Source organism: Rattus norvegicus, chromosome 17, assembly GCF_036323735.1.
Source record: "Rattus norvegicus strain BN/NHsdMcwi chromosome 17, GRCr8, whole genome shotgun sequence".
Lineage (NCBI taxonomy): Eukaryota > Metazoa > Chordata > Mammalia > Rodentia > Muridae > Rattus > Rattus norvegicus.
This window is the reverse complement of record NC_086035.1, coordinates 47357387-47376629: the sequence shown is the minus strand read 5'-3', so window position 1 is coordinate 47376629 and position 19243 is coordinate 47357387. Positions and strand designations below refer to the sequence as shown.

The 19243-nt window shown below is 42.1% G+C and overlaps 2 non-coding genes across 2 annotated transcripts; both read right to left on the bottom strand.

Annotated features, from left to right (window-relative positions):
• Positions 1-15181: 15181 nt before the first annotated feature.
• On the bottom strand, positions 15182-15255 carry Trnai-aau10 (transfer RNA isoleucine (anticodon AAU) 10). The gene has a single exon. It is a non-coding gene; the product is annotated as a tRNA-Ile (tRNA).
• A 726-nt stretch (positions 15256-15981) lies between these two features.
• Trnaf-gaa6 (transfer RNA phenylalanine (anticodon GAA) 6) lies at positions 15982-16054 on the bottom strand. Its single transcript has one exon. It is a non-coding gene; the product is annotated as a tRNA-Phe (tRNA).
• Between the last annotated feature and the right edge of the window lie 3189 nt (positions 16055-19243).

Sequence of the window (19243 nt, the reverse complement as noted above, 5' to 3'; positions counted from 1 at the left end):
TTTTCTGTCATGTCAGGGTCAACCTTCAATCAGCCCCTCATGGCAAGTGACTAGAAGGCAACTCCGAATGGCTACAACAAACAGTTCTTATACTTTTTAGGGGTACAGGTTACATCAGCAAGGTTACAGTTTAAAAATATTGGCTAAGCATATTGACCTTTAAATCTATTGGCTAGCAAGATCTGACATACATTTGAACTGTTTCTGGGACCAGAGGGTCAGGTGACTGTCAGTCAGTACATTCTGCAGTTTTTCAGGGTGGAGAATGGCCTAGCCTTGACCAGAGGCGGGAAACTGGTACTTGTCCTAATCTTGACCTGAGGAAGTGGGTGTAAGGCTGGTGAAAGCCCTCAGAGTCCTTCATAGGAACTCCATAACCTAATTACCTTCTACCAGGCCAAACCTCTTAACAGCTCTTACACTTCAGTAAGAACTAGGGTCCTTCAACACCAGGATTATTTCCCAGTTTACTAACTATGGACACGCTGCTCTGAACAGTCCACACATTTCATTGGACACTCTTGGTTAAGGCATTTCTGCCAGTGACTGTCCAGCCTTTGTTTGGAGACAGGGTGGCAGAAGTCCTGGCTGCCCTGGAACTCTTCAGGTAGACCAAGCTAGGCTCAAACTTAAACAAATCTACTACCTCTGCCTCCCACACACTGGGATTAAAGTCAAGAGCTGCTATAGCCTGAAGTGGAAACTTAACGTTTCTTTGAAAAAGAACCCGTTGGATGGTGTTTTGCTGGGAATATTTTATTAAAGTAGACACAGGTGTGAAAGGCTAAGGCCGACTCTTGGAGGAATGCATCACTGAAGCAGACACAGGAGAGAGGATGTTCTGCTAAGGCAAGCACATGAAAGGACACATGATGAAAGATTCTTTGCTAACAACACACATGTATTAGTCCGCTGTAGGATTGTGGGCCCCACGTCTGCTCCAACACAGAGCTCCACCGCTCAGAGGTGGGACTCCGGGAGTTTGACTGCATAACCCGCATTAGGCAGGTGCTGGGCCATAGGAAAGCTCGGAGGCACCGCTGGGGGGTTGGGGGAGGGGTGTCTCAAGCTGGTTCTCAGGCTCTCTGACTCTCCTATACCCCAGTGCTGCTGGAAGTGGTGGAAGAGCTGAGAGAGAATGGAGTTGAGACCCTCAGACAGACAGTGGAGCAGGGGGCTGGGGGGAAGTTTCGGGGGCGCTCCGGCTGGTCCCACAACGATTCTCCTTGGCTTGATGATCCCAGGCTTAGTGGTGGTTATGGCTGGGAGTGCAGAGAGGCCTTCTACAGAAGATGAGACAGAGGCTTTGTAGATAAAGGCCTTCTCCATAGCTCCCCATGGCAGATCCCAATGAAAAGAGACAGTTCATGGTTCTGAATTATTTATTGCCATAATGGAAAGTGAATGTGTAAAACCATACACCCTTCCCCACTCAGGGTGGACCTGAGATTAAATACCTTTGTCCGGGAGCAATGTCTGAGAAGTGAAGTTTATTGGCTATGCCCTCCAGGCCTCTATGTACCTCATTAGCATGGAGATCTCTGGCCATGTCTTTTTTCCTATTGTCTTAGTCTGGCATGTTAGGAATGCCTCATCTACACATAGAAGGCTTGAGGCATTGCCCTTACTTGACTGATGGCCAAGCCGGGACTGTGGCTAGTGACAGGGGCCTGGTGCCTGCGAGCAGGCGAAGCTCCTATGTGGGGACTAAGTTACCTCTCATGGTCCACTTCCCCATAGTCCACCTTATATTGCATAGTTGTGCTGCTTTTGTCAGGACACCACAGAGAGAACACACCAAAAAAACTGGTGGTGTGCTGCAGCTTGTTGCTGCTTCCAAGGACTCGGACTGATTGGATGGATGTACTCGTGCTGAGGCAAGAGCTGAGCTGAGGCAAGGCACATGGAAGACACATGATGTTTGGAGGGTATAAATAGGACTCCAGAGTGAGAGAGACAGACCTTGGTTTGCTGGTACAGCTAGCTGTACAACACTTGTGGGTTTCACATCTTCCCTGATCTTTGATTCTCTGAGACAGGCACGGCTGAGAACCTCTCCTGGTGTCCATCAGGGTCCTTTCTGTTGATTCCAGCTGAGGTTGAGACCTGGCTGTCTCTGATAGGTCATTGTCACCACTATTACTAACCTGACTCTACCAAACTGGGCTGCTAGTGTATCTGTGAGGTGTTTGTGAATAGATCAAGCTGCAGCTGCCTGCTAACCTGTGAACTGAACTGCTGATTTCCAGGCAACACAGACTGGAGTTGCTCCAAAGAACCTTTCTAAACAGTCCTACTTCCCCCATAATCCCACCCCCCCATTATCCTTTCTTTTCCACTACTTCTGGTGGGTGGTGGGTTACAAGGAAGGTTAAAGAGTTTAAGAACCATCGTTAAAAATAGAATTTAAAAAATTAAAGTTACAATACCGGGTACCCAAGGCTGTACATTTTTAAATCCATTCAATTTCTGCAACAATCATTAAATACAACAGCCCTGGATGGCCTGGAATAGCTGGACTTGTGACTCACCCTTGAAATATCAGCACTTGGGATGGCAAAGGCAGGGGGATCACAGCCTAGCTTGAGCTTCAGAATGAGACCCTGTATCTCCCTCTCTCTGGAGTCTGGTATGTACTGCTATATACCTGGCCACAGACCACAAGTCACAGGACACTGTCTCTTGAAGCTTGTACCTGGAGATGGGGCCCTGAACTGAGCTCTTCCTGCCAATAGGCTTCACACATTCCACAAGTCCTTTCTTCCTCTCTCTGTCTCTCTGGAGAAAAACAAAAACAAACAAACAAATAAAAAAAACCAGAAAAACTGTGCTTTGCCTAGTTTTCTCTGGGTGCACTTAGATTTCTTGGGAGAATTCCATAAGCATAAGTGAGAGTCCATGCCCTCACAGGAACATGTTTTCTTTTGCTCCTCTGCTGGAGACAGCATACCATAACAGAGACTGCCAGCAGTTGGTCGGGATGGAGACATCTCAGAAGCCCACAACAGCTCTTTGTAAAAATCAGTTGCTCCAATTTCTCCTACTAACCTTAGCTCTGGACAACAGCTGTATAAATTTCATTTGTGCATGACTGCTTTTCAGTTGGCCTTGGTGTGCATAATTATTCTATTATATCTGACTTTCCTACTTCTTTCTCCTTCTGCTCTGGTGAATTCTGTGAAAGTGGATGTTCTGTGAAACTAATGATTCTTAAACAATTGGAAATTGAACCATACGGGCACAACACAGCACAGTCCTAATGGCCCAGGTGCATGCTGTGTGTTCTCATTTAGGAAACAATGTAATCATTGCACAATGGTAGTTCCAGATTAATGCTTGACTTGCAAAGAAAGTTTGAAGAAATTATTAGAAAATTAATTAGAGCCAACATTGGGACCCCAAAAAAGGAAAAAGTTATTGAAGTTATGAAATAAGTTTTGCATAACATTTGAGAGTGGTTCCTGGATAAGGAAATACAGAATGCATAAAACTATATACTAGTAAAACTAAGTCAAACTACTGGGACTCTTATGAGAGTCATTGTGTGCAAGGAACAGAAAGCTAGCGGAATTAGTGAGTTAAGGGTTAACTTGATTCTTTCTGGCCACTACCTAGCAGCTTTGTCCATGTCATTTTTCACTAAAGCTTCACAGGAAAATGCAGGTAGCTGACCTCAGAGCTCTGAGCTCTGAAGTATAATAAGTCAAAAGTTAAAGTTTACATAATGATAAGTTAGCAATTATTATTATTTTGGCCACAGGCCTGGGAATAAGGGAAGCTTGAAACTTTGGGGAACAATTGTAATTCTTTTTTTTTTCTTTCCGGAGCTGGGGACTGAACCCAGGGTCTTGCGGTTGCTAGGCAAGTGTTCTACCACTGAGCTAAATCCCCAACCCCTAATTGTAATTCTTAATTCTGTGTGGGATATGGTTATTCTTTTGAATTTGATTTGGCAATGATTATACAATGTCTTTTTTCTACCTGCTTTTGGAGTATCAATTAAAGACTGGGGAAAGAGAAAGGCTAGAGAGAAAGTTGAGAGCATGTGTGAACATGTGTGAGCATGTAAAAAGCAAGTGGAGAGTGAGTGAAGAGAGGGTGAGGTGTACATGAGATTGTGTGTGTGAGAGAGAGAGAGAGAAAGAGACAGAGAGCATGAGAAGAGTATGTGAAGAGTGAGTGAAGAAAGAATAAGGGGTGCATATGAAGATTGTATGTGTGAGTGAAAGGAGAGTACATGTGGTGTGTGTGAGCTATGTGTGAGGTGTGTATAAAGAGTGTGTATGAGAATGAAAAGGTAATGAACAGAGGTGTGCATGAGTGTGGGAGTTCCAGAAAACAAAAGCGCAATGGAGAAAAGCAGAGTGCATAAGAGAATGTACAGTGTGTGCAGCCTCAAGCTGCAGGCGAGGGTGCAAGAGAGAAAGAGAGCAAAGAGGAGAGAGCAGAGAAGAGAGGGGGGGGGAGAGAGAAAGAGAGAGAGAGAGAGAGAGAGAGAGAGAGAGAGAGAGAGAAACTTTAAGCCTTGAAAAATTGCCTGTCAGTTTGTACCCAAAGAGTAGTCTGTGTTTATTATGGGCCTTCCAGATATCCCTGCTTCCAGTTTGAGAACTCTGACCCTGAGTCATGACTGGATCCCGACATATTTCTATGTTTATCGGTGTTTAACTACCTATCTCCTGAAGGGTGGATTGCATGAGGACAGAACAACATCTGTCCTCTATCTGTGATGAATTCACAGTACTTTGTATTGTCATGCACAGCCAATACATGTTAAGTACACTTGCCAAACATAATGCTAAGGCTCCAATGCACTCTCTGAGGCTTGCAAAGGAATGGAGCTGGCACACAAGGGTATTCCTGATATACATTCTTTAAGGCTTTTTCTTTTTAGTTTCTATAACATGTTGAAACTAATAACAGAAAGCCAAGTGTGATGGCACACGCCTGTAATCCCAGCACTGAGGGGGCCAAGAGACCAGCCAGAACTACTACAAGTCTTTTATTTTATTTTTTTTTTTGAGACAGGGTCCCTGGACAGCCTACTGGCTTGAAACTCACTGTAGACTGGCCTCAAACTCACAGAGATCTGCCTGCCTCTACTTTCTTAGTTCTGGGACTAAATTCATGAGCTACTATGCCCAACAAGACCTTGTATTAAGAGAGAGAGAGAGAGAGAGAGAGAGAGAGAGAGAGAGAGAGAGAGAGAGAAAGGAAGGAAGGAGAAAAGAGCTCATTTATTCTAGCTATTAAATCAAATGCTTAGTGATCTTTCCATAAACTAACAAAGTAAGTTTATGGGCAACTGTCATTGTTAGTTGCAATCAATCCTGATTTATAGTAGCAGAAGTAATTATACATAGATAATTACCTTGTCCAAAATCATAAAAATTGTAGATTTTGAAGGCAGTGTTTTCATCAATTCAGTATCATCAATGTAAGACAGGGGCTTACAGTTCCTGGAGAAGGAAGAGTCTATGATGGGAATTAGGTAGTAAGATAATGAAAGTGAATGAAAGTGACTAAAAAAATGAATGGAGAAGCAGAGAAAGCCTGAATCCAGAGACTCTAGGTGCTGGATCCAGCATGACTTTGGTAGGGGTGGAATGACATGGTTCTTATCCCTGCAACAGGGTCAGCAGAAATAGGCTTCCAAATAGTATCAATGGCTGCTGTAGATATAAGGCTTAATTGTACAATAATGTACATATTTTTGTTCCTCCTTTAAGGAATATCCTCCCTGTTAATGTTAATGATTCCATCATAATCAGAGACAGCATGAGTTCAGGAGGGGAAGGTGTGGCTAATGATCCAGCAAAATGGTAAATGCTGGAACCTTCTGGACAGCACTTAGGAAAAGATCTCTGAAAACATGAGTTCAAAAACATATAATTTAAGGATGCAATATGAATTATATGAGGGGCTTCAGGAATCTAAAGGGACAAAAGCAGCTGCTCTGTTAGCCAACTTCTCAGAAAAATACTAAGAAAGGAGATAAAAAAATTTAGGGAGTGGTGATAACGGGAGATCCCAAACACTTAAGTTTTTTGTTTTTGTTTTTGTTTTGTGTGTGTGTGGTGTGGTGTGTGTGTGTGTGTGTGTGTGTGTGTGTGTGTGTGTGTGTGTGTGTGCTTACAAAGGCAGACAGATTCCTGAGTTCAAGGTTCACATGGGACAGAGCAAATTTAGGTACATTCATGGTATGATATTTCTAGGGCAGGGTTCCACCCAGCTTTCTTACTGTCTGTGCTTGTGCTTGTTGTCTTTTCCTTAGAGTCAAGGGGCCAAGGTTATGAATGCTAACTTGTGGGATAGTCAAGAAGGAACCTGGAGGGAGGGGGAAAGGAATCTGGAATAAATAACTGAATTGATATGTAATAAAAATCTGGGCTTTTGGTCTGTATCTGAGGTAAGCTAGCAAAAAGTAATACTACTTCCTTCTTTAAAATTTTTCTCTAGAGAGCTGAGCTATCTAGAAATCTCTGGAGAGCAAACACAGTTCTTCAAGAATTTTTTTAAATGTGATTTCTAATTTTGATTGGAAAATCCATGGAGAGTGAGCACAACCCTTTTAGAATTTTTTTTCTAATAGGATTTCTGACCTTGGTCAGAAAAATCCAAGAATTTCTTATAGCAGCTTTTCTAACTTTAATTTGAAAACCCATGAGCTATCCAGAGAGCTTTAGATTTTTTCACTAGCAAAGAGAGCTGTCGTAAGCAGAAAGCTAATTGTCTCAACCAGAGAGTTTTTCAGAATAGCAAAGGAAAGGCTGTCTCAAGGAGAACAGAGAGATAGCAGTCTGAGAAGCTGTCTTAAGCAGACTACAGAGCCGTGAGCTATCTACAGAGAGCTATCTAGGGAGCCATCTTGAGCAAAACATAGGCCTCTAGCTTGGACCTACAATTTGACTTTGAGTTGTTTTTACCTCTTCCAGACATCTTTTCTCTCAGGAATCTGGAGCAAGCCAAGGCTGGCCCTTGGCATCTAAGAAGTTAACTAACTGGGCCTAGTGTCACAGATCTTTAATGTCAGACATTCAAGAGGCTGAGGCAGGATTTTAAATCCAAGGCTACCCAGAGGGCTGGGGACATAGCATAATGGTAAATGTTCACCTAGCATACAGGAGGCCTAGGCAAAAACAAAGGGGGTAGAATGACAAAAGTAAGCTCTCACAAATACTGCGCTCCCTTGAAGGAAATAGAGAAGGCCTATTTCAAGATTAAAGAAATTTCAAAATGCTCAAGCTAAATAGCTACTGTGCGTTAATACTGCCTCTGGTTTATTACAGGAATAACTTCCCCAAAACATTACTCACAGAAGGACTGAAAGAGTATTTGAGAATGTAGCAATGTGGTTTACATAAATATACCTATGATATTACAAGTCTATTGGCAACCCTAAGTAATTTGCTTTTGTGGAGTTTAGAACAAACCAGGCAATAGCTACGGAGGGAAGTTGGGTCCTGGCAGAAACAAACCTATACTTAGCAACAGTAAAATAGTTTACAAGTGGGACTGAAGCAATGGTTTAGCCATCAAGAGGACCCAAGTTCAGTTCCCAGCATCCACATGGTGGCTCAGAACCATACATAACTCCAGTTCCAGGAGATCTGGCACACTCTTCTGACCTCTGTGGGCTCAGCATATATATGGTACTCATACATACTCATACACATAAAATAAATACATCTAATAAGTATTTTTTAAAATATATTTTACAATCATTTCAGTTTTTTAAATGTATTTTGATTTTAATTATTTTTTTGTTTCAGTTTCTTAACTGTCCAGAAGAAGCATTATGAAAACCTAGCATACCAGGTATGGTGGTACACACCTTTAGTCCCAGAAGGCAGAGGCTAGCAAATCTCTGAGTTTGAGGACAGCCTGGTTTACAGAGAGACATCCAGGACAGCCAGTACTACACAGAGCAAAATCTAGTGTATTTCACAGGTAGTGAAAAAAAACCCATTCCAAGAATACATTTTAATATTGAAGCATTAAAATTTTGTAGTTCAGTGAAACTATAATGAATGCTAACATTATTACTGAAGAATAGAAAAAAGAAAATGCAGGGTAAAGAGGAAAGGTAGTGTCCAGACCAAAGCGTTAAACACAGACATATGCAACATGGACACCTATAAAATTAAACATTTAAGGGCTGCTCCTGGAACTCAAAAGCAGAAACTCCTGAACTCCAAAAGCAACTCTCAAAGAAAAAGAAAAGTGAAAAAGGGTTGGAACATCTGTGGTACCCAAGGCCCAGGGTAAGGGAGAGAAGTATCAGTGAGAAAGTCAACTACCTCCCAGGTCAAAAGCAAATGGAAGGATTCTGATGGATGGTGTTAAAAATGAAGCCTTCGAAGTCTCCAAAGAAAACTGGGTATGGTGGTTGTCTTAGTTAGGGTTTTGCTGCTGTGAACAGACACCATGACCAAGGCAACTCTTATAAGAACAACATTTAATTGGGGCTGGCTTATTGACTCAGAGGTTCAGTCCATTATCATCAAGGCAAGAACATGACAGCGTCCAGGCTGGCATGGTTCAAAAGGAAATAAGAGTTCTTCATCTTCATCTGAAGGCTGCTAGCAGAATGCTGACTTCTAGGCAGTTAGAGTGAGGGTCTTAAAGCCCATGCCCACAGTAACACACCTACTCCAACAAGGCCCCACCTTCAATTAGTGCCACTCTCTGGGCATATTCAAACCATGACAGCATGCCTTCTATACCTGCACTTAGGAGGCTGATGCAGGATGATCATTTTGAGTTCCAGGACAGCCAGGGCTACATAGTGAGACTATATCTCAATAAAAACTGAGAGGTTTAGTATTAAGACTGTGATTAAACGATGCAAAAATGTTTCAACTATGTTCCAACCACAGTTCTTTTAAGGGGATTTCTTCTTTTTCTAAATAGAATTCTACTCTGTAGGAGAGACATATTCCAGTAAAATAAAAAGTGGCTGTCTCTTTAAAAGCAAGAGGGAAGCATAAGAAAAAAACATTAAAGAGAGACATGAGGTGAGAAAAAAGATTACATCATTGAGACTACTGTCCAAGTAAGTACCTTGTCATAGGCAACTTGTTAACATTCTAGATTTGGGGGACTTGAAAGATTGGGTCTCATTATAGACTAGACTGCCCTCAAACTTGCTGAGTATTAAAGGTTTACCTTTAACTCCTGATCTGCCCTATCTGCCCAGTGCTAGAACTGCAGACACAGACCATACGTATGTTGAGAAAACCTGTTTCCACTGCCACTAACTTCCCTCCCTTCCCATCCTCCCATCCCTAAAAATAAGAGACACAATTTTGCCTTGTAGAAATTCTTGATTGAAATGGAGAGATAAGTATATAAATGGAAGGAAGGTAGATAGATAGATAGATAGATAGATAGATAGATAGATAGATAGATAGATAGATAGATAGATAGAAGCAATAGACACAGGTACATGGGATAATAACCTAAGGAGTGAAAGAGGTAGGAAGAAAAGGAAGAGGCTAGCAGGACTGCCTTTATACTGGTGCACCAAGTCTCAAAGACTCTACAGGGCTCAGCAAGGAGCTTGAAAAGCTTTTTTTTTCCTTTCCTGTCAAACATAGTTCATTCAACAGAGGCTCAATATTTCCTGAGCCTTCCCCTTCTCCTTTGTAAGGTTTAGCAATCAATTAGTGGTGGACAGCAAGCAAGGGGAGCAGCAGTGGGCAAGTAAGCTTCCTGGAGATGGTCTGACTTGTTTTTTCTCAGCTGCTATGGGTGTATCTTGGAGAGGTTCAGCCGCAGGGGCATTGCTGTATTCCTCATATATCTAGCATGGCGTGATTGGGCGCTAGGGAGACTCTCACTGCCTATAATTTGGTGTGCCTGCCTCTTGGGAGATAGCCCACTCTCTCGGGCAATTTTCCTGTAGATCAATATGAAGATGAAACTTTCATAAAATAATAATTTAGGTGAGTTAATGATTTTGTGGAAATCCAGACTTGATTTAAATAGTTTTAAGAAGATAAGGTAGTTGATAGAAAGTTTAAGGAGATGGTTTAAGTTGATTTTCCAGAAAGATATAATAAAGTTAGAATCAAGAATAGAATGTTGTTGTTGTAAAACTGTAAAAAATAAAATGCTGTCTTTTACCCCCACTAGATCCAGCACCACAGTACCCCAAGATATCTGCTAGATATCTTGCCTGAAACACACATCCCAACTCCAAGGCGGCCCTCTGCTGCCACACACTCTCCCAAACTCAATTCTCCACAAGAAAGACCACACAACACAATAACCTTTGATCCAATTGATAAGATATAATTGCCCACCTACACATGCAACACCCAGTACACATCCACCCCTTAAGAACATTCATAACAACCTGTAAAGGTACAGCGTGGAATCTTAACGTCAGCCTCCGTGTTGTCCCCAGCTACTATCTCTCTGCTCCTCTTCCATTCAGGTCTCCTCCTCCTCCTTCAAACTTTTCTCCTGCCCATCCTTCCTTCTCGTCCAATGACAGGCCTTGTTCTATCTTGTACCTGCCTCACCTGTGACATCATCCCACAGAATGTGCCCCTCCTTGTAGAATAGAAAGGGCTGCATGTGTTAGAAAAGGAGGACCGTGAGCATTAATACACTGCAAGCACATACTAGGAAGAAAAATAGGCTTAAGGCAAGTTAGTGATCAAAGAATACATTTATTCCAGGTTGTCTGAGGTCCTTGATCTTGTGGTCTAGGATGTGGTCACAGGTTTCAATGTGCACCATGAAAAGGAGGGCCACGGACAAAGAGTAGGTAATTAATTGTATTAGTAGTATAAGAACAAAGGACAGATGATTAGCCAGTTTAGCTGAACAAGATTTCAAAAATACGATGTAAAATAGATGACCTGTTTCTTGGTAAATACAGAGTGTCACCAGCTAAGCACAGGGAAAACCCTGTTACTACAAACTTGGCTTGCTTAAACTTTGTTAATCAATGACATAAAAATTATTTCCCAATGTAGTTGTGGAAAGATAGATGAGAAATATTTAGTTAGGTGTGAGTTTCAAAAGAAGAATAGGTAATCAATAATCCTATTGTAATTTCCTTCTGTGTAGTGATTTTAATCTGTTTTTTTGAAGAATATGGCTTTGTGGTGACTGTTTTTAGAAACTTTGTAACTTGCGGCTATGAGGTAAATTTTCTCTTACATAGAAAACTTTGTTTTAGGTGGTATAAAAGGGTTAAGGGGGGAAATAAAGTTGTTGGTGCTTGTCTTGCTTCATCCACTCAGTGTGTGTGTGTGCGTGTGTGCGTGTGTGCGTGTGTGTGTGTGTGTGTGTGTGTGTGTGTGTGTGTGTGTAATTTTACCCCCTTTTTATCTTCTCTTTCTCGCCAGCTCTCAAAGAATGTGGAGTTTAGAGATTCTCTCACCAGTCACAGGGAGTGCTGGCCTAGTGAGTCAAGCTTTATTCTCTCACAGAAAAGTCTGCTGAGTTATCAGTAGCTGGTTCCACACATTATCCTCCTGGATGATTTGAATATGCTTGACCCAGGAAGTAGCACTATTAGGAGGTGTGGCCTTGTTGGAGTAAGTGTGTCATTGTGGGCATGGTCTTAAGACTCTCACTCGAGCTGCCTGGAAGTGAGTCTTCCTCTAGCAGCCTTCAGATGAAGATGTAGAACTCTCAGCTCTGCCTGCCCCATGACTGCCTGGGTGCTGCCATGTTCCTGCCCTGATAATAGTGGACTGAACCTCTGAACTTGTGAGCCAGCCCCCATTAAATGTTGTCTTTTATAAGACTTGCTTTGGTCATGGTGTCTATTCACGGCAGCAAAACCCTAACTAAGATACCTCCCTAGTTTACCTGACCTGTTGAAGCTGACCTTTGGCAAATTAGATTGCAAAGTCAAGCCCCCCACTCACAGGGTGAAATGAAGTCACTACACATATTATAGACGAAAGACTGAGCCAGTTTTGATGGTACACATAGGTAGGATTTGCTGAAAGAGGTAGAGGCAGAAGGGTCACAAATGAAAGACAGAATACTTTGCCAAATTGGCCAAGTATTCTTGCTAGCCTAGTTTGAATTCTGGCACAGCCTCTTTGCAACCTACTTTCACGTTGTCCATGTGTTTCTTTGTGTGACATGAAGTTATTCTTTGTTCATTTCTAACAGAAGTAAGTAGGAAACCTATAGAGAGATGCTTGGAGATGAGGATGGTGCTACCATGTTCACTTGACTGACAATCACTGTCATTTCACATCCTCCTAAGGAAGAAGGCTCAGCAGCCAGCTGAATTTGACCCCACGGCTGTTGCACAAATTCAGTAACTGTAGGCACACTACCATTTCCACAGCACAATGGATTATACTCGGTGTGTATTCTAAAACTCCAGACAAACTAAGTACAGGGTTCTATTTTAAAATGAGCCATGCCTGTTTTGTAAACACTTACATACCTTACATACTAAAACAGAAAAAAAAAAAAAAAACCAACACAGGGTGGTGGTTTGAATATGCTTGACCCACAGGGAGTAGCACCATTTGGAGGTGTGGCCTTGTTGGAGGAAGTGTGTCACTGTTGGGATGGGTATTGAGAACCTTCTCCTGGCAGCCTTCAGATCAGGATATAGAACTCTCAGCTCCCCCTGCACCATGCCTGCCTGGACACTGCCATGTTCCTGCCTTGATGATAATGGACTGAACCTCTGAACCTGTAAGCCAGCCCCAGTTAAATGTTGTCCTTTATAAGAGCTGTCTTGGGGGCTGGAGATCAAATCCCAGCAACTACATGGTAGCTCATAACCATCTGTAATAAGATCTGATGCCCTTTTAGGGCATTTCTGCAGACAGATACAGTGCACTTATATAGATTTAATTAATTAATTTTAAAAAGTTGTCTTAGTCATGGTGTCTCTTTACAGCAATGAAAACCCTAACTGAGAGACACAGATTATACATTTAGAGATGGTCTACCTGCTGCCTTGGCTTGAGGAACATGGAGGTGTTCTGCTGTGGTACAAGGTGCATGGAGTTGAATGGAGTTGAAGAGAGTGTCCTCTGGGCTGGAGAGATGGCTCAGCCGTTAAAGGCTAGGCTCACAACCAAAAATATAAGAGAGTGTCCTCTGAAACGTGCCTGTCAAATGGAGATCAGTCTCCTCTCTAGCAAATAATACATGTTAATTTTTACATGAATAAGTCTTTTAGGTTTCGATGAGTGAGTAGTTAAGACACTGGACTTTGAGTCCAGTGAGGCTTAGATTTTCCTGTTTGATTTCTGAAAAATAGTTGGTGGTCTGGTGGTGGGATCAGCATCCTACCCTGACAAACCCTTTCCAACCTGAAATCATCCAGGGAGCTGGATTCTGTTTTGCATTTTAGTGCCTTTAGGTTTCTTTGAGTTATAATAATGCTTTACAATAAACTTACCTATAGTGAGTAATTACACTTTTTACCTATTTGGACATGAGGAAAAGGCTATTGTCAATATCTTCTGAAATGTATGAAAGGACACCTCATCTTTACAATAACTACATTTCCAACAATAATGTTCACCAATGGTAAATGGTATGCCTCACTGTCTCTCTTGGAAACTCAATGTAAGCACACAACAGAGTTGAACCAAGCAGAAAGCTCAAAACTAGGCACAGAAAAGAGATACAATTTGTTTAAATCTGAACAAATTGATCTTCTCTCTAAAGCATAACTAACATTTCAGAGGTAAAAGTGGTGTTTATAAAAGTAAGAAGGAGACTGACTGTACCAGGGTGAAAGAGGTCGACCCAGAAAGAGAGAGGGAAGGGAGCATGAAAAGGAGGCCTCATAGTGTGCCCTAAGCAAGAAGTTTTTATTTCAGGAAGAGTGGAGAGAGTGGAGAGAGAGGCTAGAAGCTGAGAAACTGTCAAGAGGGAGGAATTTTCTCAAGTTATACCAGAGCATCTTAGTTTAGGAATGGATCTATCTTTCCTCTCACAGAGAGTTTGGGGATTACAAAAAAAAAAAAAAAAAACTAAAGAAGCCAAGTGTGACCTCCAGCTTATGGCGTTTACTGCTTGGTGTTGCCGTCCCTGCTCCGGTACAGGCGCAAAAGGGGTGCATTTAATAATGGGTTCTGTACCAAAAGCTAACACTTAATCAGCCTTTCACATGTCACAGGGCACCTCACAGTCTATATAAGTGCACTGTAACTGTCTGCAGATATTAATTCACTATTGGTGTGTCTGAGTAGATGAGGCTATGCAAGAAACATTTACACCAGAGAAATCTCCAAACACAGGGGAGTCTTGAAACACCCTGCTGCTCCTATGTGAAACCCTTGCACCTCAGCTGGGTCTCTGTGCAGGATACTCACCTCCAAGTCTAAAGGTCCAGCAGCCTCCGCAATTCAGAGGATCCCACAGAGCCCTGCAAACCATATCAGCCCAATCAACTTTCAGCAAGCCCCGGCCATTACTACAGCTACCAAGGATCTTAGCGGGAGCCACCTGGAAGCCTCGCCTGGGTGGGCTTTATTTACCCCAGTGCTTACTTACCCCAGAAAAATTAAAAAGGTAGGCCCAGCTGAGAGGCTAAAGCAGGAAGATCAAAGATTCAAGGCCAGATTTGCATACACTCCAGTTTAAGACCAGCCTGGACTACATGAGACCCTGTTTCAAAACAAACACCACAGAGTTAAGACTGCTCAGAAAACAAAGACAAAAACTTTCTTGCTGTTATTATTGCCTCGCTCTCACCAACTTACTCATTGACTCATTGAGTCTGCCCTTCTCTCAATATACTGAAAAAGAATTTTGTTCCTTCTCCTAATTTCCTCTAAAATACACCTAAGCTCTCATACTACAGGCAAAGTTTCGTGAGACAGGGTTTTACACTGTAGCCCAACCAACGTAGGCTTCAAACCCGCTAGCATCAACTCCTTCTGCCTTGCAAGAGAGAGAATTGCAGACCTAGGCAATCACCCCTAGCTTTTCTTTTCTTTCTTGAATTTTTTTAAAAGACGGGTTAGTACTTGACTGTGCATGCAGGATTGACTCTCCTGGAACTTGGAGATCTGCCTGACTCTGCCTCTCTAGTGCTGGAATTTAAGCAGCGCACTCGTCCTTTTAATGTAGTGAATTCCTTGGAGGAATTTTAAACCTTGGAGCAAACGGAAATCTGGCTCTCAGTTGTTAGAGACTTGAAAGAAAGAAGGAAAATGGAGACTTCAACTAGTGGCCCGTACGGGGATCGAACCCGCGACCTTGGCGTTATTAGCACCACGCTCTAACCAACTGAGCTAACCGGCCAACTGTATCAAGTGGTCCAAGTAAAGCAACAGGAGGAGATTTTTTTTATTTAATTTATATTCATAGTTTTAAACAAGAGAATTTGGAATACTTAGACATCACACTCAGAACAAAACCTTTAACGTTGACGAAGTTTTCCTGTAAAAGCTCTCATGACCCCATGTTTCACTTTTAGAAGCACGCCTAGTCACTAGACAGCAAATTGTAAACTTCTCGATAACTCGTTAATTATTGCCAAGAGATAACTCGAATTTCAAGTTGGTTCAAAGTAAATCCTCAGAGACTGGTGGTATTGAGGAACGGAGTTTCTAAACATTCGCTCACATTAGCATCTAGGTTTGGGTTACTCCACAGCACATAGCTGTGGCTTTACTTCTTGGTACGAAGAGACCCAGGGAACCAAGATGTTACTAGGAACAGAACTCAGAGTCTAGCATATAGAACCACTACTCCTGAACTACACTTCCTTCCTGAATCTTATACATACAGACTTTTAATAAAAGCTACTTTCAAACGAATAATGCGCTGTATAATTTTTTCTTATTTTCATTCCGGGAACTATTGGAAACTGAAGAACAACTTAGCTTCGTGTAAACAAAAAGATTTTCAAGTCTTACTCTGTGATAACAGTGAAATTATGTAACCTCTTATCATACAACAGAGGCTAAATAAAGGAGCAATGGATGACGTGAAACCTCCACCAACTAGGTGTGAAAAGTAAACCTCTGCCGAAACCCGGGATCGAACCAAGGACCTTTAGATCTTCAGTCTAACGCTCTCCCAACTGAGCTATTTCGGCTTACTGGTTCTTTCCTGACCAGCCATGTCAGGGCTCTAGACCGTCCCCGGCGGAGGGGAGAAGAGGAAGGGACGGGGGTGGTGGGAGAGGAAGGGGAAAAAGAGAGACAGAGACAGAGACAGAGACAGAGACAGAGACAGAGACAGACACAGACACAGACACAGACACAGACACAGACACAGACACAGACACAGACACAGACACAGACACAGACACAGACACAGACACAGACACAGACACAGACACAGACACAGACACACAGACACACAGACACACAGACACACAGAGACACAGAGAGAGGGAGGGAGGGAGAGAGGGAGAGAGGGAGAAAGAGAGTGTTAGTTTAGCCTGAACACTGAACCCAAACGCAATGAGAGAACAAATGTCAAGTGGGAAATTTTTAAAAGTTTAAAATAACGGACATGGTTCCAGATGTGACCCAATTTGAACAACTTCTCTAAATAGATGTTATCTCCTTCCTTACAGCACACTGAACCTGGATACAGAACGATTTAATCCTTGGGCTACTTTTTCTTTTGGAGATTTTGTTTCTCCTAGGTCACATGACAGGGAGCTCAAGGTATCTCAATTTCCCTTTAGCAAAGTACATTCTGGAATGGCAAACAAAGCATTGTACATCTAAATGTCTGAAATATTTGACCACATACATAGGGGGGTAATATCAAGTGCCAGTTCCCAGGCTACTGTCCCGCCGGAAGCTCTGCCAGTCCATAACTGACCTTGCCTGGCTTGACCATGGCTTGGTGAGGGGGAAAAAGTACTTTAAAAAAAGTCTTCAGTTGAAAATTCCTCATTAACAACTTCTTTCTTTCTGCTTTGTGTTGCTTTAGGGACCATACCCACATTCTGACCTTATGCAGGATTTTCCCTCTCTTGTTTTTAAATAATATTTCTGCTTAAATGTTGATTGTTTAGAGAAGACTTCTATAACAGCCTTATACAAAGTAGCACCTCAGGACTGGATGTGGTGACACACACCTTTAATTCCAGCACTTAAGAGCCGGTAGATCTCTGTGAGTCCCAGGTGAGCCTGGTCTAAATAGCAAGTTCCAAAACAGATAGCAAGAACTACATAAAGATCCCATCTCAAAAGAAAAGAGAGGAAAGAAGTAGCACTTCATACATATTCTACGTTTTATTAATCTACTTCTATTTTTTCCCTACAGAAATTGTCTTATTTAAGGACTCATCTAGATAAACATCTAATTGTATCTACATGGCACCTGTTCTCCTGTTCTAACCGTGTGTGTGTGTGTGTGTGTGTGTGTGTGTGTGTGTGTGTGTGTGTAGGCACAATATATACTTTTAATATAGGATCCTACTACATAGCTCCAAGGCTCCCCTGAAACTCTGGATTTTCCTACCTAGGTCTTTTAAGTGCTGGAATATGCACAGGTGTTTCACTGTTTATGTTTTCTGTCTTCCTTATAGAATTTGGGTTCCAGAGAGCAAAGGCTTCTTGTTTTCCTTTCCTGTTACATCATCTAGAAAACACATGGGGAGTACTCAATGTGTATTTGTGTAATGACTATATTAAGAGACTCAGGAGGGAGACTTGATTTGAGTGTAATATACTGTGGGAATTTCTGTTAGATATGTCTACCCAGCAGCAATATGCTTGCCTTTGTGTTCATTTCAAAGAACACAAAGTTTGCAGAGTTGTTCTAATCAAAGAATTTTTTTTTAAAAAATGACATGATAGTTCTATTGCAGCTAGATTGAGAAATACCTGGAGCACCAGTGAAGCACAGCATTGAATCTATGACAAATTTTATAAAGAAGATGAGCTGAGGGGAGAAGACTCCCCTCATGTGAGCACCACTGTATCATGGGCTGTGGTTCCTGACAGACTAAAATGGGGAAAAGAAAGGAGCCAGATGACAACATCCTTCTCTGCTTCCTGACAAACAAAATGTGAGCAAGCAATGTCCTGCTGCCAGGGTCATGAGCAGGAGCTGGTCCACCACTATATCTCCCCAACACAGTAAACTGTTTGTCCTGAACTGTATGCCAAAACCAACTTTTCTTCCATTAAGCTTCTTCCTGTGAGGTATTTGATCAGAGCAAGGAGAAGTATGTGTGTGTGTGTGTGTGTGTGTGTGTGTGTGTGTGTGTGTGTGTGTGTGTGTGTTGTGTATGTGTATTATGACAGTATATGAACATAGCAGGTAAGTGAGAAATATACCTTCGTCAAAGATATTTTGTTTCAGACATGGGAAAATACAGCCAACTAAAACTTAGCAACCTTTTACCTAGGGAATCCTGTTAGGAATCCAATAGTATGATACATGTTGGGAAAATCTAGAGATGTGAGTAAATTACTGCACCTATCCTCCTAGAACCAAAAAAGAAGCCCAATATCAACTTTTGCATTTGGGAGGCAGCACATTCCTTACTTAGGTGTGCCATTCTAGCCACAATCTAGTGACTTAGAAAACTGCTCATTGGAATGACACCCAGAAAAGAAGGGTCTGCAACAGATCCAGTAAGGTATGGTATTGGGGGTATAGCTCAGTGGTAGAGCATTTGACTGCAGTAAGGTATGGTATTTTGAATGAAATCTCCCCCATAATCCAAGCATTCAAATGTTTGGTCCCCAGTTACTGACTGTTACTGGAGGAACTATATAACTACATGTACAGAGAGTTGTCTCCAAAGTGATTCCATGTACTGTCAAGTTGACAATCAAGATTTAACTATCACAATTCTACCCTTGTTAACTTGACACCAGAACATTATCTATCACCAGAATCTTATACCCATCTCATAATATGAAACATATTCAGCCCAATTTCAGAAGTCCCCACTATCTTTAGTCCCAACACTGTTCAAAATCATTAGTATAGAGTCACTTCTGTGATCCAGGCAATCTCTTAACTGTAAGCTCCTGTACAATCAAAATAAAATTGCAACATTCCGATAGACAATGGGACAGAATAAGCATTCACACTCCAAGGGGGAGGGATGAATGCATAACAGGAAAGATCAAAGCAAAGTAAGACCAAAGTACAACACAGCAAACACCAAATCCTACAACTTCAGGACAGTGCCTAGAGCTTGGGGCAGAATCACCTAGGCTCCAATAGAACTGAATAGCCTGCTCCTGCAGCTCTGAGTCCTGTAGCATACAGAGTCTTTGTCTTAGGCATGCTCCATTCTATGCCTTCA